The sequence below is a fragment of the Sminthopsis crassicaudata genome, chromosome 1 (genome assembly GCF_048593235.1).
Source record: "Sminthopsis crassicaudata isolate SCR6 chromosome 1, ASM4859323v1, whole genome shotgun sequence".
In the NCBI taxonomy this organism is placed as follows: domain Eukaryota; kingdom Metazoa; phylum Chordata; class Mammalia; order Dasyuromorphia; family Dasyuridae; genus Sminthopsis; species Sminthopsis crassicaudata.
In genome coordinates, this window is record NC_133617.1 from 428,543,552 (window position 1) to 428,570,148 (window position 26,597).

Consider the following 26,597-nt stretch of genomic DNA (forward strand, 5'->3'; position numbering starts at 1 on the left):
GCCTACAGAAGATGAATGCTTTAGTGAGTTAATGCCAAGGCTGATATTAGATGTCAGATGTCATTTTCAGTTCAGGATACTTTCAATGAAAGGATTAAGATTTAAAATTATATTAGTTTTTTTTTTTTTTAAACTATATTCAAATCATTGGATCTCTTCACATTCAACACATCAACTGTATTCTTACAATAAAAGCTACCATTCTGGTTTCTCATTGCTTCGTGGTAGCAATACAGACTATGGCAGGGGTTCTCAAACTACAGCCTAGATGTGGCCTGCTGGGTTATAGCAAATGGACTGAGGAGCGGAGACAGAGTGTTTTGTTTTTACTATAGTCCGGACCTCCAACAGTCTGAGGGACAGTGAACTGGCCCCCTATTTAAACAGTTTGAGGACCACTGGACTATGGGTAGAAAACGAAGGGGTAAAAACTTTCTTAAGCTGTAAGACTCAATAACAGGATTAGAAAGTGAGACGCTTATCAACACAAATAAAGACCAACAGATTTCTTAAGGGCTGAATGAAGTATATTTGAGCATTTTAGTTAGAGAAAGATAATTGGTATATAGAAAGTAGAATTGGCAACATGCTATTTTCTATAAATCAGTGAACTTAGGAATCAGAAAAACATGGAGTCAAATATTTCCTCTGACAGTTATTAGCCTGTGATCATCAGAAAATCAAACCTACTATAGGCAAGTTTGATTGAAATCTGTGGCTGTTTTTAGACATGGTAATTCTGACCTGTGAGTGCAATGAGATTGTGTAGGTGAAAAGCCAGCTTCTGATTAATTAGAAAATAATAGCATGTTGGATAAAATGAAGAATGGAAGTTTCAATCTATTTCTTTGTGAAGGAATGTCAAAGAGCAATAAGAATGGGATTTTCAAAAACAAATTTTCTGATAAACTGATCTACATTCACTGCCTTTACTCCTCAAATCTAGGTCACAATCTATTAGGAGACTGTTTCCACCATCTGAAAATGTTCTTTCCAAGGCTGTTAAAAAACCTGCTTAAAACAAAAACAAAAAAAATTCTCCAATGGGTTTCTCTGCTCCTCATGGCCTCTTGACATTCTGGACCACCTCCCTGATTTAGTATCTTTTTGCCCAGCTTCCATGGATACTTTCTGACCACACCTCTTTTTGCTACTCATTAGCTTCTCTAATAACAAAATAGCTAGCATTTATAAAGCAATATAACATTTTCATTTTATTCTATCAATGCTAGTAAGTTAGCTTTGACCTTATCATCCCAAGTCACTACTTTTAACCTGATGCTCCTTTCTCAGTCTAACTTCACTCAGTAACTTTGGCAATCTACAGAAAAGTTCTCTCCTATCTTTTAGCACTCCTTTCATTGCACTGTTTTCAACTCCTAGAACCATGAAATACAAAATCAGAGACTAATCTTCACCAAAATAAGTGAGCCACAAATTGACAATCTTTTGTAGACTACATCCTTAAAATGGTTTTACTTGGAAACAAGTTTCTAATTTTGTTAGAAAATGTGTATATATTGAAAAGTAACAGCATTTGTAGGATCCACCCAGCTTTATACAACAGATTATGATTTCAGCAGGTCTTAAATTAAAGGTGTGTAATTTTATTGTTGTAGAATTCTCTTTTTTGTGCTAGCTCATACTATAATTTTCAGAAAACTGTGGAAAGAATACTGAATGGATTCAACAGATTGTTAAATTTAGCCTCTACTACCTGTGTTTTCTTGGACAATTCACTTAACCTCTATTAGCTTCAGTTTCCTTACTGTAAAAATTGAGAGAATACACTGGGGCCCCTTCTAGCTGTAAGATTCTTATGGAATCTTAAATAACATTAACCTTTAGCTTCCAGTCTGGTCTAGACTTGGAAATGTCCACCATAATATAACACATTTGGATGACAGTTTTCTGCCAAACATCAATCATAAGACTCACAATAAAGTTTCTTACTCCTTTTCTTCTACAAGGGCTGTTTCCTTTCATCTACAATCTCTGTAATAGAAGTTAAGTTCTCTATAATAGCCTCACATGCAACTATTAAAAATAATGGAATTTAAAGTCAAAACCTTAAATATAAAACCTTAATTCTAATTTTAGACATGAAAAATCCCCCACAGAATGAGGTGACGTTCTATGTAACAAAGTAAATGCCAGATCACAGACTAGAACCTATTTCTGATTTCTTATTTAGGGTTAACCACAGTCTTGGCCCTTATAATGAGATAGCTGGATTACTATTATAGTCTCCTGAATAGTCTACCTGCCTGAAGACTCCTGTTTTGAACCATTCTATTGTCTAATGCCAGAGATCAGACAGAAGATCAAACAGAAATGTTACCTTTAGGAAGATGTTAATGCTTGATCAATGTATTAATTATAAAATTATTCAAAGACTCCATAATGTAGTCACAACTAACCTTTCCAAATATATCTCCAAATATCCTCTAACAAAACACTGGTGAGATGAAGGGAGACCTGGCATTGAAATTGGAAAATCTGGATTTAAATAATGTCTGTCACATAATGGCTGGTGCACTCAGTGCCCAAGTAACTCTTCATTATAAATTACAGACTCATGTTTCCTGTTTACCACACATTGTTCATTCATTCCTCACAGTCCAAAGCTAATCCTCTTGAGAATTCCCTTTCCCAAGTCTCAGTGCAATTTAATTTAAGTTCTAAATTATGTCAAAAGATTTTTCAAAATTACCTAATTCTCATATTCTCCAAATAAAATATTCTCTGAATAATACCAGTCCAAGGTTCTCTTCTATATATATCCATTGCATTTACTGTCTGTGTCACTTCCAGTACTTAAAGTATATAAATTATATAATTCTTTTGGGCAGAGACTGGGGTGTATTCTCTGTTCCACTACAGAGTTTGGAACAGTTTTGTGCACATTTAGGACACTTAATATCTGCAGATTGGGGGAGGGGAGAAGGAAGCTAAACCATTAGAGAGTTTGTGATTAATTAGGCAAGTCAAAACAAAAATAATTTTGTTGTATTACTTTAAATGTTTGTAAGATTAGTTCTTTAGTCTTACTATTTGATGCATGCAATAGGATCTTGCATCCCAACACTCAAGGAAGGCAAAAAAAAAAATCTGCATTTATAAAATTATAATTTTAAGAAATGTAGGGCTCTCTGAATCTGCTTAGGGTTGCCTATTAAAATACCTGCTGTGTAAAAATTGTTGTTGCCTTGACAGAAAACATATAACTTTATATAGAACATAGAGTTCCAACTCCAAAACATGGCCTTTATGAAAATACTGATTCTGAAAATACCAAAAAATACTCAATCTGAAATAATAACATAGGAACAAAGCATAAAAATTTATGGTAATAGGATTAACAACTGCTATATTTCTTCCTAATTTATCAGAGAATCATCACTATCTTAGCCCTATCAGGGCTTTAATTTATAATTTATAATATCAGGGCTTTAAGGAAGAAAATTATGACTGTGTTCTAAGGAAACTACAAGAGGATAATATGAATTTCCTGACCTGAAAACTGAGGTCTGATATCATTAAAAACTGAGGTGGTCCAACTCTCAGAGAGTATACAAATGATTCAAAGTAACAGGGAGAAATCAGTTTCACAGTATCTACGATAAATAATATAGCTTTATGTAAACATGCCAAATAAGAGTGGGTTGTGATGATTCAAATTGGCATGACCATCCAAAAAAAAATTAATGATAGTAAATAATATAAACATTGTTTGATACTAGATATAATGAAAACATTAAATTCATTATACAGTGAATGCAATTAACACACATTGCTGTAATATGCTTGTAAGATGCTTGAGGGCACTGAATAAATTGTACAAACTTAATATGTATGGTGAAGGAATGGGGGATTGGGGAAGCAGCTAGAAGGCGCGTGGAAAGAGCACAAGACTTGGAGTCAGTTCAAATCTAACTTTTTGTGAACTTGGGCAAGTTGCTTAACTTCTGTTGGCTCAGTTTCCTCCAATGTAAAATGGTTAATAATAGCATCTAGCTCACATAGTTGTTGTAAGGATCAAATAATAACAGCATTGGTAAAGTGGTCACAGTGCTTGGTACATAGTAGATATTATATAAATGACTATTCCCTTCATCCCCTTCCCCTAATATACAATTACTTTAATTATATACCAGCAATTTGCCCTTAATCTTTATATACACCTAATGCTAAAAAGAATTTATTGATACAGCATAACAAAAACTTCAAGGAAAAAATGAATATGCAAATGTTATAGGAAAGTTTACTGAGTTAATAAAGGTTATTTCCATTATTCATTATATGTATCTTATTTAACAGATGATATTCATACTTGCCAGACACCAAATTTCTGATAGAAATAGATAACACAGATCATTAATGAAACTGCTCCAGAATCATTTGAATAATGTGATGTGAGTTGCCCTTAAGATAATGATGTTTGGTCCTTGTGGTTAGTCTGTAGTGCCCAACCAGGTATATTATTAGAAGTTTCCATATAATAGCTGAGTTTTAACTGTGACCTGAATCTATAGCAAGTACTGAGTAGGCTAAGAAAACACTATTCACAAATGATGCCTGATGTGAAGTTCAGCCAGAAAACTAATAAAATTCTATGAACAAAAAAACCCCCAACAAAATATGTTCTCTAGAAATGCCTTATGTATACAATGTTCTTTCAAAAAGAATATCTATGCTAAAATTTAAATATCTATTCTAATAATTTAAGTGGCTTTCACTTGCTAATCACTAACCTTTAAACCTTTAAAAATTAGTTCAAAATTTCTCGACCAATTTATGAATGATTAGCTCAAACTCAGATAAAAATAGGTTTCCTGATTTTTTAACAAGCCTAACAATTATAATATCTTTTGAGTTAGTTGACAAACCACAAGTTCATATGTAAACCCTATCATAAAATCTTTATAAAATCCTGCCTATAATATTAAGTCACAGACAGGTCCTATTTCTGTGGAATATGAAACAAGCCAATTAGAATGTTAAAATAAATCCAGAAGACTCAAATATTAAGCAGGAAATGCTCTCAATTATCGAGGTGAAATTATTTGGGGGAAAAATTATTTGCAATAATATATGGATATATAAAGACATACACATAAGAAAAGCACAAAGTACCTTTTTAAAGAAGAGCTTTTACTCTGGAGTAGATATAACACATACACAAAAGGCCTATACTTGGCCAGTTTAAGATCTGTATTTCCTCCACTATTATTGAAGATGCTCAGGCTTTCTCTTCCCACTAGCTTCCATTTGTGATGTCATAAGTACAGAACTACTAACTCATGCAAGAAGATCTGTCTATTGCTATGGAAATGATAGTATTATCACTAATTCAGCTTTTGAAATTCACTAGCGGATTAAGGAGGCAAAGAAAAATGTATAATTTATTCATCTCCATATAATTTCATAACTTTTAATTTTGCAGAGTAAAGCTTTATTCTAAAGAAAAATATTTATGCCACAAAAACAAAAACACCCTGAATTTTAAAAGTAGGGAAATATAGTCACCAGCTATTGCTTTAGTCCAAAGTAAAGAGTATGCCTTTAATTGTTATTCAGAGTTCTCTGCTCAAAATGTCCCAAACTTCAAAGCATTACTTTTCAATGTAATGGTATCTAATTCAAACACTTTTTTTTTTAATGTGATAAAAAGGAAAAGTGAAGCATAGTATGACATGCATCTTAGACTTTTACAAAGAGACTTCTAGCAATAAACTGGGGAAACATTGTTACATTTGAGGGTTCTGATAAAGGCCTCATTTCTAAAATATATAGAGAATTCACTCAAATTTATAAGAATGCAAGCCATTCTCCAAGTGATAAATGATCAACGGATATGAACAGACAATTTTCAGATGAGGAAATTAAATCATTTCTAGTCATATGAAAAGATGCTCTAAATCACTAGATCAGAGAAATGCAAATTAAGACAGCTCTGAGATACCAACACACACCTGTCAGATTAGCTAAAATGACAGGAAATGATAATGACAAGTGTTGGAGGGAATGTAGGAAAACTGGGACACCAATACATTGTTGGTAGAATTGTGAACGAATCCAGTCATTCTTGAGAGTAATTTGGAACTATGCTCAAAAAAGTTATCAAGCTGTGCATATCCCCTTTGATCCAGCAGTGCTTCTTATTGGGTTTATATCCTAGAGAGAGGAAAAGGGACCTATATGTGCAAAAATGTTTGTGGCAGCCCTTTTTGAAGCGGCAAGAAACTGAGAGGTATGCCTATCAGTTGGAGAATGGCTGAATAAATTATGGTATATGAATGTTATGGAATATTATTGTTCTATAAGAAATGATCAGCAGGATGATTTTAGAAAGGCCTGGAGAAACTTACATGAATGGATACTAAGTAAAGTAACAAGACTATACAATGATCATTTCTGATCGACATGGCTCTCTTCAACAATGAGATGATTGAGGCCAGTTTCCAATGATCTTGTGATGAAGAGAGCCAACTATACCCAGAAAGAGGACTGTGGAAACTGAATGTGGATCACAACATAGCATTTTCATTCTTTCAGTCGTTGTTTGCTTGCATTGTTTTCTTTCTCATTTTTCCCTTTTTGATCTGACTTTTCTTATGTAGCAAGATTATTGCATAAATATAAATATATATAAACATATATATACATATATTGGATTTAATATATATTTTAACATTTATTGGATTACTTGCCATCTGGGAAGGGGATAGGGAGAAAGGAGGGAAAATTTGGAACACAAGGTTTTGTAAGAGTCAATTGTTGAAAAATTATCCATGCTTGTTTTGAAAACAAAAAGCTTTAATTAAAAAGAGAGACTTCTAAGAGGAAAAATTAAATGGCAAATCCCAAATTCCTTGAATTTTATATAAAAAAGATTGGGAGATAAGAATGAAATCATGAAGACAAAAGTACAATTCTAATGAAAAAAGGAAAGATAGCTAAAGAGATGAATTTGGAAACACTAACAAACTAACATTTTACAGACAAGTTCAGAAGGTGCAAGATTTATACAAATTTATACATGATGACTACTATAATATGAAATGAAAAAGTAATAACAAAAGTTTGAGCCCTATATAATTGTAATAATCAAACTTGGCCCCAAAGATGACAAAATATACTTTCTTCCTGCCTACAGGGGGTGAGGGAAGAGGTGCAACACATTTAGAGTTGCAGTACATTGCATATACTGTCAAGATTTGATAGATGTGTTCATTTTCTTTGGAGAACTATTTTTATTTCCTCATTTTTAAAAAATCTTTGTTATAAAAAGATTACTTGCTAGGGAGGGAAGATATAGTCAGAAATGAATGTAACAAAAGTGAACATAGGCAGCCAAAAAACCACCCCAAAATCTGATAAAGCATGGTAAACCTAGTCCAGATGACTTTTTCTCTCTAGAGATGGAAAAACTATGGGTGTAGAATACTGTATATACTATCAAATACAATAGATGTGTGGTTTGGTGTTACTGAATTGCCTTTTTTCAAGTGTGGCTTTGGAAAAAAGAAAAGATATGAAGAAATTAAAAAACATTAAAGATCAAATAGAAAAAGCCAAACTTGTGCCCAAATTATCCTCATTTTATTTTCTGGCAGTTTTAAGAAATAAAGGGAATGTTGCTGATAGATTTGATGAAAGCTTCTTGTGCTAATCCTGTGAACAAGATGAAGTGATGTGCATTAGGGGCTAATATAGTTAAGTTGATCTGAACCGAACTGAATAGGTGGAATAGTTATTAATAACTATTTCAAATTGAGAGATATTCATAGAATACCTGAGGGTTCTGCTGTGATTAACTTGTCTAGGATTTAAAAAAGAAGAGAGAAAGGGGGGGGAAAAAAAGGAAAAAACCCTGTGAAAAGATCATAGAGAGAAGGCAGGTCCCATTCCTCAATTCATACTCAGTTATTTGGTTCTAATGACAAGACAAGTTCAAAGAAAAGACCAGTTCTGAGCCAGAATTCTAGGCTAGGTCCAAGTCACCAGGAGATTTAAGAAGGTAGTGCTTTATGTACACAAGTATACAATGGCCTCTTTCCAACAGGCTTGATTCTGAGATGGAAAAAATTTCCCACTATTTATACCATTTCAATTAGATGAAATTTAGGAGAAAGGTGTTTTGGCAACTGTTGTTGACCTAATAGCCCTCTCCATCTAGCCATAGGCCCTAAATAATTTGCAGATGACTTAGTTCCTTGGAAAATATATGGACATATTATCCTATATCTTCTTTGGTCTTAGCTTTCCTACTCCTCTGTTCATTATTCCTGCTTAAGTTACATTTTCAATCCTATCCTCCCTCCATCCTCTATGAAGCATAGAGAATGCTTCACTAGATGGTACCAATCTATTATTTCTTTCCCTCCTTCTCATTTGAAACTGATCTATATCTGTGACACATTCCACTTCTCACTTCTGCAATCTGTTTTCTGACCTCTTCATTCAATTTAAACTGCCTTTTTTTTTTATTAGCCAATTGGGGTTAAGTGACTTACCCAGGGTCACACAGCTAGTAAGTGTTAAATATCTGAGACTAGATTTGAATTCAGGTCCTCCTGACTTCAGGGCTGGTGCCAACCTGAGCCACCTAGCTGCTCCCAATTTAAGCTGCTCTTTCTAAAGTTACTATTGATCTGAATCGTACCTAATGGCTTCTCAATCTGCATTCTTCTTGAATTCTTTGATGTACCACTAAGTATCTGGGGTTTTATGACTCTACTCCCTCAGTTCTTCTTACCTGCATCTATCCTCTCCTTTTCAATTTCTTTTGGTAGCTCTTCATATTAAGCCCACTAGCAAGAGTGCAAAGCTCTGGCCTAGGCTCTCACTTCTGTTCTCCCTATAACATTTCACTTGATGTCATAAGTGCCTATGGGTTCAGTGGACTTGTCTTTGAAGATAATTCTCACAGATAATCAGGCCTATAAATTGCCTAGTTGATTTAAGACATCTCAGACTCAAGATGTTCAAAAGACTATTATCATTCCTCAAAACCGACTTATTTATCAAACTTCCTAATACTCCTGTGGGCACTATCATCATTCTAGTTACCCACGCTTGCAACCCTTGAGTCACCTTCAAACTCTTCATGCAAGCCACATCTATAATAAAATGCCCCATGTATCTATCTCTTCTCTATTCACATGAAGACTGTCCTAGGCATTCCCTCTAACCTGAACCATTGGAATATTTTCCTAGTAAGTCTCCCTTAAGTTTTTCTTTTCTCCAATTCATCCTCCCCTCACTTACAAAATTAGCATTCCAATGCACAATTCTGACCATGAAACTGCTTGCTGGGTTCAAGGAGCTCCAGCGGTCCCTACTAACTCTAGGATCAAACCTAAATTGTGGAAGGCCCTTGATAACTTGACTCCAACCTCTGTAGGGAGGTCACATTACTTTCCTTGGCAATGCAGTCAGGCCAGCCTTCCTGCTGTTCCAGCACAATATTCTTTCACCTCTATGTCCTGGGACTTTAGCCCCAAGTTTAGTTCAGTTCTTTGCCTTCTTTTCTTCAAAACTAAGTTCAAATATTTGGAGCTATGTTCAAAAGGCTATATATCCTCTTTTGATCTGAAATGTCATAAAAAATGAGATCACAAAAGAGGGAAAAAGGACTCAAAAATGTTTGTAGCAGCTCTTATTGTAATGGTAAGGAATGGATGCCCCATCAATTGGGAATGGCTAAATAAATTATGGTATATGAATGTAATAGAATACTGTCCTGTAAGAAATGATAAGCAGGCTGATTTCAAAAAGACCTGAAAAGAAAGGCCTGGAGAAACTTACATGAACTGATGCTGAGTAAAATGAGCAGGACCAGGAGATCATTAAATACTTCAACAACAATAGTATATGATGACCAATTCTGATGGATAAGGCCCCTCTCCAACAATGACATGAACCAAATCAGTTCCAATAGAGCAGTAAAGAACTGATCCAGCTATACCCAGCGAAAGAACTCTGGGAGTTGACTATGAACCACTACATCGAATTCCCAGTCCCCTCTATTTCATCTGCATACATATTTTTTATTTCCTTCACAGGCTAATTATACACTGTTTCAAAGTCCGATTCTTTTTGTGCAGCAAAATAAAATTATATTTAACTTATTTAACATGTATTGGTCAACCTGCTATCTGGGGGAAGGGGTGGGGAGGAAACAATGCTGGAAAATTACCTATGGGAAAAAAAAAAAAAAAAAAAAAAAAAAAAAAGGGCCTGAAAAGACTTACATGAATTGATACTGAATGAAGGGATTAGAACCAGGACAACATTATACATAGGAACAGCAAAACTTATGTGATGATTAAAATGGCAGAACTAGAGACTGAATGTAAATCAGTGAATACTCTTTTCATCTATTTTTTGTTTGCTTTTTCTTTCTTGTTTTTTTACCCTTTTGTTCCAATTTTTCTTTCATAGCAAGACTAATATGGAAATGTAATAAAAACAAAAAATTTGAAAAGCTAAACTTAAGTGTCACTTTCCACATTGAAGCCTTATCTAATTCTCAAGCTTCTGGCTTTTTTCCTCACAAAAATTCCTTATTTTACATGTACTTATTATATACCTATTGTCTCTCTTGATAAGAGTACAGTTTCATTTCTTTGTTCCCAATAACTAGTACACAGTAGATGTTAATAAATGTTTCTTAACTGACTAAACTATTGAGCAGATTTGAAATGTACTATTATAGACTCCAACTCTTTCTTAGATGCAAAATGTAATACAACCAAGACAGAAGTGAGATTTAGGATGTATGGAGAGGTTATATAAAGTCAATGGGAATGCCTATTGCTACTGTTTCCTCAAGACAGGTTACAATGTAATAAACAGTATACTGTGAAATATCCAAAGCAATTTTACTTTTGATACAGATGATTTTAACACCACATTCTCTTCTAGTTCTACCATAACTAAAAATCACACTTCTAATTTGTAAGAGCTAAAGAACTGACATTCAGTTTTCTGATAGTTAAAATAAGCAGATTATGACATTTTAAAACAAGAAAGTTATGATATCCAAATCTGCCTGATGTTAGCGATTTTCAGTTTTTTAAAAGGAACTTTCAAGCAATAATCTCATCTCCTATATCTCAAGCAAAACCCTACTGGATTCAACTTTTTCAGTTAAAACTAAAGTAATGGATAACAAGGACAATTTCTGTATTTCAAATTATTCTAATATAGTGACATGTACACCCTGGGTGCCGAAGTTAAATAAACACTTGTCAGAGATCTTAGAATAAAAATGTTTGACTATAAATTAGATAAGATGACCTGAGACTCTGTAAAATGTTAATCAAATTGAAATATTTTTTTGTAGTAGAATGTATGAGTTTAAACCACTATGACACTGATATATATACTAAAGAGTATATACCATGTCAAGCATATAAAGTTTGCATAAAAATTAATATAATTTTTTTAACCAGAACCTACATGATGTAGATTTTTAAATTATCTTGCAAATAAATACCTGATTAGAAATGTTATGTAGGGACAGCTAGGTGGTGTAATGGATAAAGCCCTGAAGTCAGGAGGACCTGAGATCAAATCTAATAGATACTTGACACTTCCTAGCTGTGTGATTCTGGGCAAGTCACTACAACCCCAATTGCCTCAAAAAAAAAAAAAAAAAAAAAAGAATATAGACTTATTAGCCATCATTACTCTTTGAAATAGCATTCTTTTAAATTATGATTTCTAAAATATGAAAGATAATTGTGAAAAACATGAACATTCTAAAACTTTATTAAAGATTGATAATGAAAAACACATTTATCTTCAAAATTATATGATTAAGAATGAAAATTTTCTAGAAAATCTGCAAAATGCTTGAAATTATATACAAAAAGAATGAAATTTAAATTATCTGATCCCCACACACAAACTAAAATTTATCAAAAAGCTATCAAAAATCAGGTTAGCCCTCAATTTTTAATGACTTTCCAACTGATGCAAAGTTCTGATGCATTGGGGAGAGAAGAGAATGGACCAAGAATATATGGTTCTAAATTGGGAGAGCAGGGCTGTAGAAAGGGAAAGTGAGAAATGATAGGGAATCAATGAATATAGGCACCTCAAACTTTGAAAACAATTTAGTAGGAAAAATAATTTTATCTAGATTTTTTTCTTTCTCTTCAGAACTAGAGGAAACTGGCAATGGAGATCACTCACAGAAATGAAGATTTGCAGCTCAAGGAGAACAGAATGTTAAAAAGGAACTTAAAGACAGTAGATAGGAAATTACAAAAATGGTGAATTGTCCTTTTCAGGGTTGAGTCTGAAAAAAAAAAAAGAAGTCCAGAGTAGATGAAATGAATTGAGAGGATAAAGATAAATCATCAATATCAAAAAGCATTTAAAATATCTAGTATGTAACAAGCACTATGTTAGGTTCTGGGAATATAGAAGACAACATGATTATGGGATTGAATTCTCAGCCAGGGCACAGAACAGACAATATTAAGGGAAATGCTATAGAAGGAAGAGAGCAGATACAACTGAATCTCAATGTTGCATATTTTGATACTAGTACAAAACCAAGCAATAGCAAGCTCTTATATGACTATGCAAGTACCAAAGAGGCCCTTATCCCCCCAAAACGTTTTGAATAAAAGTCCAAACAAAGCTGATGGGGATTCAAATGCAAATATTCCAAATGCCTTTTATTTTTTTTTTGGGGGGGGGAATAATTTTATTTTTCCCCAATTACATGTAAAATTTTTAACTTTTATTGTTTGAGTTCCCCAGTCTTCTTCCTCCCTTCTTGAGATGATAAATAATGTGATATAGATGATACATGTGCAATCAGGCATAACTGCTCCCTATCTGGCACATATTTTACCCTCCCCCCCAAAAAAATCCCAAGGCCTCCAAATCCAGGAAAACAATAAAGGAAATGAAAAATAGTATACTTCGATCTGCATTCTATCGGTTCTTTCTCTGGAAATGGATAGCATTTTTCATGAGTCCTTTGGAATTGTCTTGGACATAGCTGAAAGTCATTCATAGTTGATCCCTATTATAAGGGAATTTTTTAAGTGAAGTTGATCCCTTACAATATTGCTGTTACTGTGTACATAATCTATCCATTTAAAAGAGCATGAATTTAGAAAACAAACTATATGCCCAAAATTTTAGGAGACTTTATCTGGTTATCTGGTAAAATAATTCTGATAGAAAATAGATAGCTTGCCTTATCTATAGGTTTTAGTTAGAAGAGTAAAATAATAATTATGATGATGATAAAGTTTAAGAGTCTAAGGATAAAGCTTGCCTCTTTGCCTTGTTTGTTGTCCTGAGCATAAGTTCCCCATAGAATCTCAGCAGGAAGGCATGTGAAATAAGTATGTACCTATAAGCAAGGCTGTAAGTGTGACTTTATGGATATATTGTAATGTTTTATTTGTTAATGTTATAATATGATTATTCCTGGATAAATATTATAATATTATTCCTGGATTTACTTTCTTTACAAAATGTTTAAAAGAGTTTAAAAGTGAAAATGTCTAAGCTTGGCAATAGAAGATATAAAGGCACCTTTTCCTTCTTTGCAAAAGTAAGGGAATTCAAATATCATGATTATCATTGTATAATATTATGCAGGATGATCAATTCTGATGGCTATAATTCTTTCCAACAATGAGATGATTGAGGCCAGTTTCAATGATCTCGTGATAAAGAGAACCACCTACACCCAGAGAGAAGACTACTGGAATTGAGTGTGGATCATAATATAACATTCTCATTCTTTTTGTTGTTCGTTTCCATTTTGTTTTCTTATTTATTTTCTTTCCCCTTTGATGTGATATTTCTTGTGCAGCAAGATAAATTGTACAAATGTTTACATATATTGAATTTAACATATATTTTAATACGTATAACATATATCAGATTATTTGCCATCTGGGGGAGGGGATGGGGAAGAAGGGAAAAATTTGGAACACAAGGATATGCAAGGCTCAATGCTGAAAAATTATCCATGCATGTTTTGAAAATAAAAGGCTTTAATTAAAAAACACAAATATCATGATTATGTTAATATGCACAAGTTAAAGCTAAAGTTGTCTAACAAGAAATTAAGTCTATACGCTAGTTGTTCATTAAACAACTTGTAAAAAGACAAGTTAGTTAATAGATTATTTCAATAAAGGTCAGCCTTGGAGAGTGAAGAATAACCAAGGAACAAGTTTTGCACAGGAGCCTTCAAACCGTTTAAAAGGAATATTTCAACACTACAGGTAGATTCTTCATGGAAGTTTTAGGAAAGACATGAATCAGCATCACATAAGATGAGAAGCAATTAGGCCATTAGTAACCATACCAGTGAGAATTGGTCTACTGCAGTTAACTATCAAACAACCTGGCTCATAGTTAATTATTTCCCTCTGAAATCTTAAATGTGCAACAAATGTCTTCACAAAAACAGGATGATTTTGGTATTACATCGTTAGTGAGAACATACACAGGTTTTTAAATTTTTGGTCATCACAATTTTATACAATATTCTTGTTCTTTACCATTTAAGTTGTTTTAGGCATGGTATATGTACCATTTTCTGGGTCCAATTTTACTTTAACTTTGCATTAGTGCTTTACTCTTTTCTGCCACATATTTACACCAACCTTAATAGGGCCTTCAATGCAGTAATCTTTTTATTCCTCCCTAATTGGTTGTTTCACTCCTATTCCTCTTTAAGCTGTGTGACTTTTTTTGAGTTAGCAAGTTTTATTTGTTTTGACAAATTTTTCTCTTTCCCCAAGTCTCCTCTCAAAACCTCTTTGGCAAACCCCTTTTGCTTCCCTTCTAATTTCCAATCTCTCTTTCTCTACTGGTTTCTTCCCTATAGTGTACAAACATGTCTAAGTCTTTTGTAGAATCCATAAAAAAACCAAAAACACAAAAAAAACCCCACCTTCATTAGACCTTATACCACTAACCACTAACCTCAAGCTATCTTATAACCTTCCTTCCTTTCTGAGCCAAAGCTAGCTGCCATCACTTTCTCTCCTCTTACTCATTTCCTCACCTTTGTAATAGATCTGAAACTGCTCTTTGAGAGTTTTTCAGTCTTCTTGTTTCTAGACTTTTCAGAAACATGATATTGTTGACCACCCCCTCCTTTTAGACGCACATCCTCTTTGGGTGATTGGTGAAATTACTGTCTCCTGGTTTTCTCCATGGCTCCCTATTCTTAATCTCTCTCAATATCCTCTGCCATCAAAATCATTCCCTCTACAGTCATGTCTTCAGAGCTCACTCTTGGGTCCTACCTCCCCCTCTTTCTACACTCTAGAGGTAACCTTATCAGCTCTCATCAGTTTAATTATCTTGAGTCTCTCACACACCCACCTTTGTGTTTGTGTGTATATCCAATCCTTCTAAATCTCAAACCACCAAAATGTCTACTGGATGTGTCAAACTGGGCACATCTCAGTCTCTACTCTTCTTCCCCATTTCTATGGAAGAAAGATTTCACAGATTTCAAAGTCTATCATCAACACAGTCCTCTACTCTTTCCTTATCTTTGTATATCATACATGAAAAATGTTCTCCTTCCTCTTGTCTCTTCCCAAAATGCAGCTCAAGCACCCCTCTACACAGTCTTGACTGCTAGATACCTTACCTCCTAACAGTGTCTGTGTGTAATAAACAATTTGTATATATACACATAGTATTGAGACACAATAATATACAGAGTCAGTCCTAGCCAAACTAACATATCCTGGGCAAATCAGTGAACCTCAAAGTGCTCTAGGCAATTTATGAATGTTAAGCTGCAGAAGTGTCAATCTGTATTTGAGTTCTCAGACCTAGGAATTCCCTATATCCATGAAGACTAAGGTCTAAGTTCAATCCTCTATTCATGTCTATCTTTATTCTTGACTTAATTTAAGCTCTTGCATAAAATGTTATATTTCTTATATTTGTATATAAGTGCCAAAAACAAACAAAAAAACCCCAAAAAATTTGGTTTAAAAAAACCAAAATCATTCAAATTTCAGAGATGGAATTGGGCTTTAGAAATTGAGCCAACCTTCCTCTTAACAGGGCAGAGTTGCCCTAAGATCAGTAGGGTAAGGGGATTGAACCACATTGCCTCATTTCAAAAAAAAATTCAGAAGTTTATTTAACGACCATAAAATAAGCTGAAATTATTGTGACACCAGTTTCTGGTTCTAAAGGAAACATTAATTGCACGAGTGAAGTTACTGTATCTGGATCTCCAAATCCATAATTATTAATTGGACATTGAATAAATTGAGCTGCAATGCTCAAATTTCCTAAAATCCTGAAAAAATTAGCTTTTTCTGCTAATGCTGAAGACAGAGTCAAATAACGTTTAAAAATATTCTACCTGTTGATAAATTTCCTTGGCATACAAGGAAATTGAACATTTTGTAAATCACGACACCACACTAGATAGCAAGTTACTGTCACTAATGTATTCTCAGCTTTGCCAGGTCAATTTGGTATCAGGTATTTTTCTCTTGAACATGTCAGGAGTTAAAATAATTTCTGCTAAAATTAGGATGCTTGTAATAACAATCTATTTACAATACCCAATACCTATATAGTTCATAATTCAAACATCTATATAATAAGGTCCTTTCTAATGTAAACATTCTATGACTTATTTAAAAGCTAAATAAGGAAACCTAACATTTTTAAAAACAATCAATTAAGCATATACAATGTACCAAAAGTCTTAGTGAATTTTAAGCTTTAGTGTATAGATAAGATGTAAAAAACGAAAAGTAGGAATGGTTGGGCGAGGGGTGCCCTAATTGGTTGAGGTATTCAGAGACCTAAGGGAAAACTTAAACGGTGTCATTTGAGCTTATCTAAAGATTTCAAAAGCTAAAGGGAATATCTTTAAATTTATGGAAGTTGGAGAAGGTAGGTTAGAAGCCAGTAAAATGGTTTGTTTAGCTGGGGCATTAAGTACAATAAGGAGACCTGAGTAAAAAAAGGGAGACAGCAAAAGCAGTTTGGAAAGAGTGCTGAGGATAAGAGAAGAGCTTGCATTTTATTCCATGGATGAAGGATATCAAAGCCTTGTAAAAGCAAAGTAATCAAAGAGGTACATCTCTGGAATCTGTGTAAAGGATATACTGAAAATTGGTTGTTTAAAGAGGACCATGGCATCAGGAAGGTGATACCATGACTTGCAAATGAATTGGATTTAAGTGAGCCCAGAGCCAAAGTCACTAGTCTCACTTTCTCTTCAGAGCCATCTGGGTCCCAGTGGCAAGATATAGATGAGAATAATCGGTGACGGTCTAGCTTGCAGTGGGAAACCTTGGCCTTTTTAACTTAAGATCTCAGTTTGTGGCAATGCCCATTAAATGATTAAGGCCTGACAGGAGTTTAGGCAATAAACGAGAGATAGCCAAGACAGGAGACTAAAGAAGAGGCAATTAGATAAGTGGTAAGGAAAAGAGCTGAATTAGAATGGTAGCAGTGAAAGGAGGCAGATAGATGCAAGAAATGCTGAAAAAACAAAGGATCTGTAAAACTTTGCAAGTTGATTGACTTGGGGGAAGAGGGGATTGGGAAAATCACCTATAATTCAAAAGTTACAAACCTAGGTGATAAAGTATAGAGACAAGTAGGCAGAGAGGAGCAAATGAGTTGTTTTAAATGTGTTCCCATTTAGGTTTTAGGCGGCAACCAAAAATATGAAAGGCACTGAGGAGTGCCTGAGATTGGATTGATTCCCCAGCAGTCAACAAAAAACAAAAAAAAACACCAGGAAGTTTTGTGAATAAATGCAAATTACTATAAACAAGCATATAAAAGTACTTCAAATCACTAATAAGAGAAATGTTTATTAAAACACTGTCACGTTACACTCAAATTGGCAAAGATGTTAAAAGACACATTGTAAAAAGTCACATTGTTTGTTGAAGTTGTAAACAGGTATATTATGGAAAATTATGAGCTAAGAAAAGTTTCCAAATACAAAAAAAATTTTCTAGCTGCACTTTCTAGTAGCAGAAAACTCATCCAAAAAAAAAAAAAACCTATAAACAAAATGTGGTACATAATTGTTGTAACGAAATAAGAAATGGAGATAGTCAAGTGATGCAGACTAAAGACAAAAGCAATCAAAAGAATGAAACATACATAAAATAAAATAATGTAACACGAAATAGCAACTGAACTCAAAATTGCAGTTTGAAATCTTGTTCAGGAAAAGAACAAAGAATGAAATACACTTTCTTCCTTCATATAAAGACTGAATGTAAAAGTATTATGTGCAAAACTTTCCTTTAAGGAAGAACATGTTTAAGGTCCTCAGGAGAAATATTTTAGGGAAATCCATAAATAAAAGGAAGTTCAGGGGAAAAAAGGAAAAACCAACACCCATTCACTAGATTAAAATTCTAGAATATCCAATTCTGTCTATCATTGTTCTTTGAGGGCAGATCTATCATATGATTAATGTCTGTAGAAAATTCAATCCAAAATCAACTTGAGCTATATTATGCAAGTCTTCAGAAAATTAACTATAAATTTATGCATATCATTTTCAAAAACATTAGTGCCCAATATTAAGATTTCAAATAAAACATTTTATGTTTTAAGTATACTTTTACTTACACATATCCAAGGAGATAGAAAAGGAAATTAAATGCCAACCAACCTATTTTTCAACATGGACCATATAATTTCCTATCTTCCTATGGCACTAACATCACATAGTCTATATTAGTAGTAGCCAATTTGCTTTGGTTGTGAACCATTTTATATATACAAAGCATGTGATGAACCAATCATAATTAAGCAACTTGCCCCAATTTATGCAGCTAGGGTCTGTGGCCACATGTTCCTTACTCCAGGATTGGTAATCTAGCTACTATGCCACTAAACTACCCCCTGAATCATACATACTTTTTGTATGTACACAAAGATACAAAGTGTCGAGATAGCACCTCTCAGTCACATGCCTGTTTTTTTAAAACCTTGATGAATCAAAATAAAAGGATTTTTAAAACATATTTGTTCTACAGTCATGACTGCACGTCTCTTATGAATATAAAGTAATTTAGTTCAAGTAAAAACAGGTCATTTTTCTGGGACCAGAGGATAGAGTGCATTACCACAGTTGTGAGGTCCTTGTGTTACACCTAAGGTAAAAGACCAGAAGGATTTAAGGCTAAAATGTTTATTTGTTTTCTTTGTTTTTTGCTGAGGCAATTGGGGTTAAGTATCTTGCCCAGGGTCACAGTTAGGAAGTGTTAAATGTCTGAGGGCACATTTGAACTCAGGTCCTTCTGACTTCAGGGCTGATACTTTATCTACTTCACCTACCTGCCCCACACATACACTTTTTATTTATTTATTTCCAAACACAAAGAATAAAGAAGACTGGCGATGTTAAAAACTGCAAAGGTCTATTACAGTGGTCCTCAAACTTTTTAAATAGGGGGCCAGTTCACTGTCCCTCAGACTGTTGGAGGGCCGGACTAGTAAAAACAAAACCTCACACTGTCTCCACCCCTCAGACCATTTGCCATAACCAGGTGGGCCGCATAAATGTCCTCAGTGGGCTGCATCTAGTTTGAGAACCCCTGGTCTATTACATATATCATTCTTTTCCCTTTAAATATGCAGTAATTTTTCTGTGCTGCATTTTGAATGCTACATTAACCCTTGCTAGTAGAAGTGGGGCAGTGGGGGAGGAGAGGCATGCCCTGTAGAGTGTGACCTAGGATCAACACTACTTTCTCTAATGTCCCTTAAAAAAAAACAAACCAAAAACAAATAAACCAAACATCTAGTGGGGAAAAAAAAAAAAAAAAAGAATCTACATATAAAAAAAAATCCATCATATAATGTATATTTATATCTCTTTCTTCATTCTGACTCTTATCACCTCTCTGGTCAGGAGACAGGTAACAGGCTTTATCAAAGGTTGACTGCAGGAGGCGTGGTACTGGCTTTTAGAAGTATAGCTATACTATATATACAGGATATAAAAATCTGGCCCTGTTTTTGTCTTTTATCACTTTTGTCGTTTTCAATTTTTCATTTGCGTTCATGGCCTCATTTGAGGCATGGTTTGCCATTTCCTTCCCCAACTCAGATGAGGAACTGAGGCAAACCGGGTTAAATGACTTTCCCAAATCACAAAGATAGAGTCCTGATTCCAGGCCACTATACCACCCAGTATCCAGTTCACAGTACACTAATAATAATCCACTACATTCACATGCTACATTTTGTTCTATCTTTCTAATTGATGGTTACCTCCTTGTTTTTCAGTTTTCTGCTTTAAAAAAAAAAAAAAAAAAAGGAACTGCACATGTCCTTTTCTTTCTTCCCTTAGCAGACTAGTAGGATTATCATTAGAGTATCACTATGTCAAAGGGTAAAAAACAAGTAGTTTAATGAATTTTAGGACATAGTTTTTCCAGAAATACTTTTTCAAGGTCCAAAACTCAAATGAAGGCACTTGGAAACAATGGAAGTTCCTGAAAATTAAAAAAATAAAGACAAAAAAATGCTACAGAAATGAACTGAACCAGCTATACCCAGCGAAAGAACTCTGGGAGATGACTATGAACCACTACATAGAATTCCCAATCCTTCTATTTTTGACCGCCTGAATTTTTTATTTCCTTCACAGGCTAATTGTACACTATTTCAAAGTCTGATTTTTTTTTTTTTTTGAGGCTGGGGTTAAGTGACTTGCCCAAGGTCACACAGCTAGGAAGTGTTAAGTGTCTGAGATCAAATTTGAACTCAGGTCCTCCTGAATTCAAGGCTGGTGCTCTATCCACTGCGCCACCTAGCTGCCCCCTGATTCTTTTTATACAGCAAAATAACTGTTTGGACATGCATACATATATTGTATTTAATTTATACATGTATTTAACATGTATTGGTCAACCTGCCATCTGAGGTGGGGGGAGGGGAAAAATTAGAACAAAAGTTTGCCAGTTGTCAATGCTGTAAAATTATCCATGCATATATCTGGTAAATAAAAACTATTAAATAATAATAAAAAAAAATACTACAGAGTTGTTCATAAAGGTTTTAATGATGTATTCATTCATCTTAAAATTTTGCTCTTCAATTTGTCATCTATCTTTTGGATATAAATTTGTACTTCCAAAAAAAATATTTCTCAGTATCCTAATTAAAATCCATCAGTTTGGTTTTTTTTTTTTTTTTGGGGGGGGGGAAGGCATAGACCCCTTTGACAGTCAAGTGAAGGCTAATACAACTGTTGTCTGTTGCCTATGTTTATTATGGAAGGAAATGCTAAATTTCAGTTAGAGGTTAGTGGGGAAAAAAATATGCAAATTCATCCACAAATCCCTGTTCCAGGTCTATGAGCTAGAAGACAGACCTCCAAATCCACATCTTCCTCCTACCTACTGTTCCTTCTGGGATTTTTTTTTTTTTTTTTTTTTTTTTTGCTGAGGCAAGTGGAGTTAAGTGACTTGCCCAGGGTCACACAGCTAGGAAATGTTAAGTGTCTGAAGTCACACTTGAACTCAGGTGCTCCTGACTTCAGGGCTAGTGCCCTATCCACTGGACCACCTATGCTGTCCCTAGCTGCATAATAAACATAATGATCTAAAAGTTAAGAAAACTCATAATCAAAAATGGAAGCCATGGGCACTTTCAAAGAAGTCTATATGGTGAATATTTTGCAAGACTTCACAAGTATAATCATATTACTTGACTCCTCAACTGGTGGGAGAGGGAAGCTGTAGAGGGAATTCGGAAGTGATTTTTAAAAAATTAATGTTAAAATAGAAATAAAATAATTCAAAGATCTATAAATAGATGAAGATTAAAGTTGGCATTACATGAAAATACTAGGAACTAAGTCTAGTCACAGGTGCTATCACTTCCTTCAATATCTGACATTTTAAGGTTGGTAAATTATTTCACATATTACAGCTCATTTGATCCTTAAAATAATCCTGAAGCAGATCACTCACATTTTACAAATTAGTAAAAATGACCCTCAAAAAGGTTAAGTGACTTATCCAGGATCATACATTTATAGGTCTTTTTGACAAGCCCTGTGTTTTATCTTGAAACATTCTGCCTCCAATTCTAAATTCAAATTCACCAGCCCAACTGAATACAGATTAAGTCAAATTTAATCAAAAACTGATCAGCTAGTTTTCTGTTATCAGAAAAACAATTCACTATATTTTACTTTATTATATTATTTTACTTTACAAAATAAGTCTCTACTAGGAATCAAATGGTTTAAATAGCTTTACTTTTATTATTTTACTTCAATACTAATTTGAAATTATAGATTGGTTGAAAACAAATTTATAAACCCTAAAATATTATACAATATCATGTGTCAGATATATTAAAATTATTTAATAGCAATATTGTTTTTTAAAAATTGCTTCCAACATAATTAAAATCAATAAAAACTTAATCAGATGTGGTGATGCAGAAAGAATCACTAGATTTGGAGTCAAAAAGCATGGGTTTCAATCCTGACTGATATTTGCTACACCTGTGTGACCTTGAAAGTTCACTCAAAAAAGTTCATTTAAAAACACTTTCAGTGTTTCAGTTTCTTCAACCATAAAACTGAAAAGATTGAACAAGAAAATTTCTAGGGTCTTTAAATCTGCCATTCTCCAAATATAAAACTTTGAAACTACAAAAGTAGACTCCTTTCAGCCCCAGTAAATTCAAGCAAAATAATTCAAGTAAATACAAGATAAATGTAAACCATTTATTTATTCAAATCAAAGATAATGAGTAAGTTTTTACAATTCCTCCCATTTCCATACTCCTATATTACTATACAAATTAGTTAATTTGGGGAAGCAAACCACAATTTTATATTCAACACTGCAACTGTAGAGTGACAAGAATTACCTTGTTACAAATTTGTCATCCTAGTGGTAAGAGCTGTGTACTAGATGTCACTTCAGATACAAGCTACATGTTACTTATTCCATAATAGTGAAACAATAACAAAACAGAGGTGACTTACAGTTTTAAAAACCACATATACATATAGCAATTTTACTAAAAAATAAAAATTGGGGTGATTAGAAATCTGATGTTAAACTTCATTTAAAAAAAAAAAAAGACCTTTCTAAATAAATTGGACTAAACAGTCTTCAAATTGCAGAGGGACACCCTCACACACATCCTAATTTGACATTTATCTATGACAAAAAACACAGAGCCTTACACTTAATTGCCTAATAAATGCTTTATCTATATAAAATCTTATTTTCACATACCTAACTTAATTCACTAAGAATAAAAGCTAGAAGGGTTTGCAGAAATTATCCACTTTCAGGTAAGGGACAAGAAACAGACCCAGAAGGTTAAATGTCATGCTTAAGGTCACACCTAGTAAAAAAGAGGGGAAAAAAGATTATGGTGGATGTTATTAGAACTCAAAGACTGAATTAATTTTTTTTCTTTGTTTTGTTTTTAAGTGCTCTAAAGTGGTACAAAAAAAACTATCACTATAATGATATAAACTATAATGCTAAATAGCAATGTTGGAATTAAATTTTTTTTTGCTCCATATCCAATACTCTTCTCATTATACTGTACTATTCAAATACAATACAGACAGAGCAAAATACAGAACTTGGAGTCCTAGGACCTTACTCTACAACTTATATGACCTTGGACCAAGTCCCTCTCTATGGGTTTAGTTACTTCCAATATGGAAATTTTCTCATCTGTAAAATGGGGGGGGGGGGGAGATTTGGAATTAATTCTCTAAAGCTATGATGTCTTATTAATTGAAGAGAAATGAAGATCATTTTTTTTTTCAAGAGTAGAGGATGGGATAAGGCAAGATTAAAGAAGGATTAGAAAAACAATCTGGAGGACAGGTTTTACAAAGACATATGTAAATATTCCTGAAAAAAGTACATCTATTGACTGACACATCATCTATTGACTGACACATCACACCATGAACTAAGATATGGAAATGGAAATACAGGGAAGGTATGGTATATGTGAAGAGGTAGTAAACCAGTTTGATAAAAACACAAGTGTAATTGAAGAAAAGTACAAGATAATGCTAGAAAGAAATGTTAGAAATAAGTTGTTAAAGGACTCAAACCAGGTTAAAAAGTATTTGATTTCATATGTCTTTCTAAAATCTCAGACTTCAGAATAGGGAGGGCAAAAGGCAAATTATATAAGATTTTGTGATTATATCAAAGATATATTAGAATAGGGATTTTTGTGCTATGGATTCTTCTGGCAGGTGAAATCTGTGGACACTATGAATCACATTTCTAGACAAAATTACAATGGAAATAAATTATATTGAAATTATTATGAACTTAAAAAAAAAATCATGGGCCCCTTGTTAAGATTCTATAGGTTAGTGAGAAGGGACTATAAGCTGCGGTGCCAGGAATAGAAAGGAAATTGTAGGTACTTCAGATAAGAAGCTGGAACAGACTGAAGATCAGGAGGAATCTAAATCTAAAATGGAATCTAAAATGACTCAAGTTTTTATAATGAATTGGTGAATTTGCTTGACATTTCAGAAATTTACCAAATATATGGGAGGCCTAACATTCACATTAGTCAATGAATCCTTGTTACGATGAAAGGTATAATACATAGATTCTGGGATGATAGATTCACAATATAACTGAATCCATGGCCAAGTACTTTGGCTATATAGTATAATCTGGTTTCAACATGTCATATTTAGTTTAACCAAAAAGACACTCATCTCCATAAAATAAGATAGTTGAAAAATAAGCAAACCTTTCATATTTCTTTCCATAGTTCCAAAGTCAGCAATGAAGGAATTTAATGATTGACCATTAGAAACAAATTCAGCCTATGGAAGTTTATTACTAATTCCTTACACATTTATTGTAGTCAGGTTTGGGTTTTTTTCATATTTTAATCTGAAGTTTAATATATTTTTACTAGACCAAAAATGAGGGAACACTGCTGAAAGAGAAAAGCTTTACTATGGACATTTAAAAGACAGCATAGATGTTAATTTTCTGGACTCCTGCAATTTCCCTACCAGTCTGTTTATAACAAATTATTAATTTGTTCATGATACTAGGTGAAACACTATCCAAAAGTTATATGGGTGTCCTTTCAATTATTTTAGCATTGCAGTGTGAAAGCTAAAGAGATGAGACTAGCATGAACAAATGAGAGCAAAAGACATGTTTGTAGTACAAGGAATAAAACACAATTACTGGAATTACATTTATATCCAAGATGAAATAAGAATGATGAAACAGCAAGAATGATCTGCCCAACCATAAGCTGCTTAAAAAAAAAAAAAAGCTTAAGAAATGTTAAAAATAGAAAGTGGGGAAGACAGAGGAATAAAATTTGTTTCAGACCAGAAGGTAAAAACAAAAATATCAAAATACCCTAGGGAAGAATGAAAGTTGACAATTCTATAAAATATGTTACAATTAAAAGGGCTGGCTATACTTTCCTACTGATAGGAAATAACCAACCTATCTGATCTTTGACACTTCTCTCTCCCTAGAAGACTCTTCTTTACAAGGATAACAAACATGAATTTTAATAATATACCACTTATAGCATCTTATCAGACCATTTTTAGAAAGGCTAGAGTAGAATGGAAAGTGTCAGCTTTAAAGTCAGAAGACTTGAGTCCTAGATTTGTTTACCCACAACTTAAAATACCTTGTCTAACTCTCAGGGCCTCAGTTTTAACTGGGAAATTAAGAGATTTTAATGAGGTAATCTGTTAAGATTTTTCCATTTCTAAATCTATTATCCTATGAATCTCCCTTTCCCCCCTCCCATATACACAACTACTTGGAAAAACTCTAAAAAGGCAACTATTCACAATTTAAATTTAAGCCTATAATAATAAAGTTGTGATTTTTCTTAACAGACTTGACACCATTTCCTAAGTACTTATAAGCCAACATATATAAAACTGGATAAAGTTTAAGTTAATATGTTACTGTGTAAATAAGACAGTATAATAAATGGCTTAATTTTTCTCAATTTTAAAGTATTAAAACTCTCTCTACATATCTGAGGATGCTTTACAATAATTGTAGGCCCCCAGATGGCATCAGTCTTCAAAAATTTCAGCAAAAAATTCTATCAAGCATATTTTATGGAACTGGAACATAGAGTTAATTTTAAACCATATTATTTCTTTTGGATTAAAAAAAGACATTTATCCTTAAATATTTTGGTTAATTTTTGATTTTTGAACTATAACATTCCTTTTTTGAAGAAAAGATTGCAAAGTCCAAACTGATACAGGATATTTTACAAGGCAATTCTTAAAAACAAAACTCTGTGAGTAGATGGTCCAAGTATGATACTGCAATTTACAGAAGTTTTTAGAGGTTGACTTTCCCCAAAACAACCTTGTAGGAGGGGAAGAGGCAGTCTCCTCCCAGATATTTGGATTCCATGTTTGATTAGTTGCTTTTTATATTATTCCAGGAGAAAGTGCCTCTTACTTTAGATTAAGTAAACAGTAGTGTAATGTACTCTGGAAAAAGAAAAAAGTCTTGACTACTTTTTCTTAAGTACTCAAGAGTTTTCTTAAGAAA

General features: G+C 33.5%; 1 protein-coding gene across 8 annotated transcripts in view; it reads right to left on the minus strand.

The window, feature by feature from the left end:
- USP7 (ubiquitin specific peptidase 7) overlaps positions 1-26,597 on the minus strand; it is a 72,934-nt gene that overhangs the window by 43,634 nt on the left and 2,703 nt on the right. For 2 of the 8 annotated variants that reach the window (XM_074280504.1, XM_074280502.1), the window contains exon 1: positions 5,137-5,275. The exons of 4 other annotated variants lie outside the window; for them this stretch is intronic. The gene's annotated coding sequence lies outside the window, so the exon portion shown is untranslated. Of the gene's footprint in view, positions 1-5,136; positions 5,276-26,597 lie in introns of those variants that run through there. 2 more of the 8 variants (XM_074280505.1, XM_074280503.1) reach the window with 1 other exon arrangement.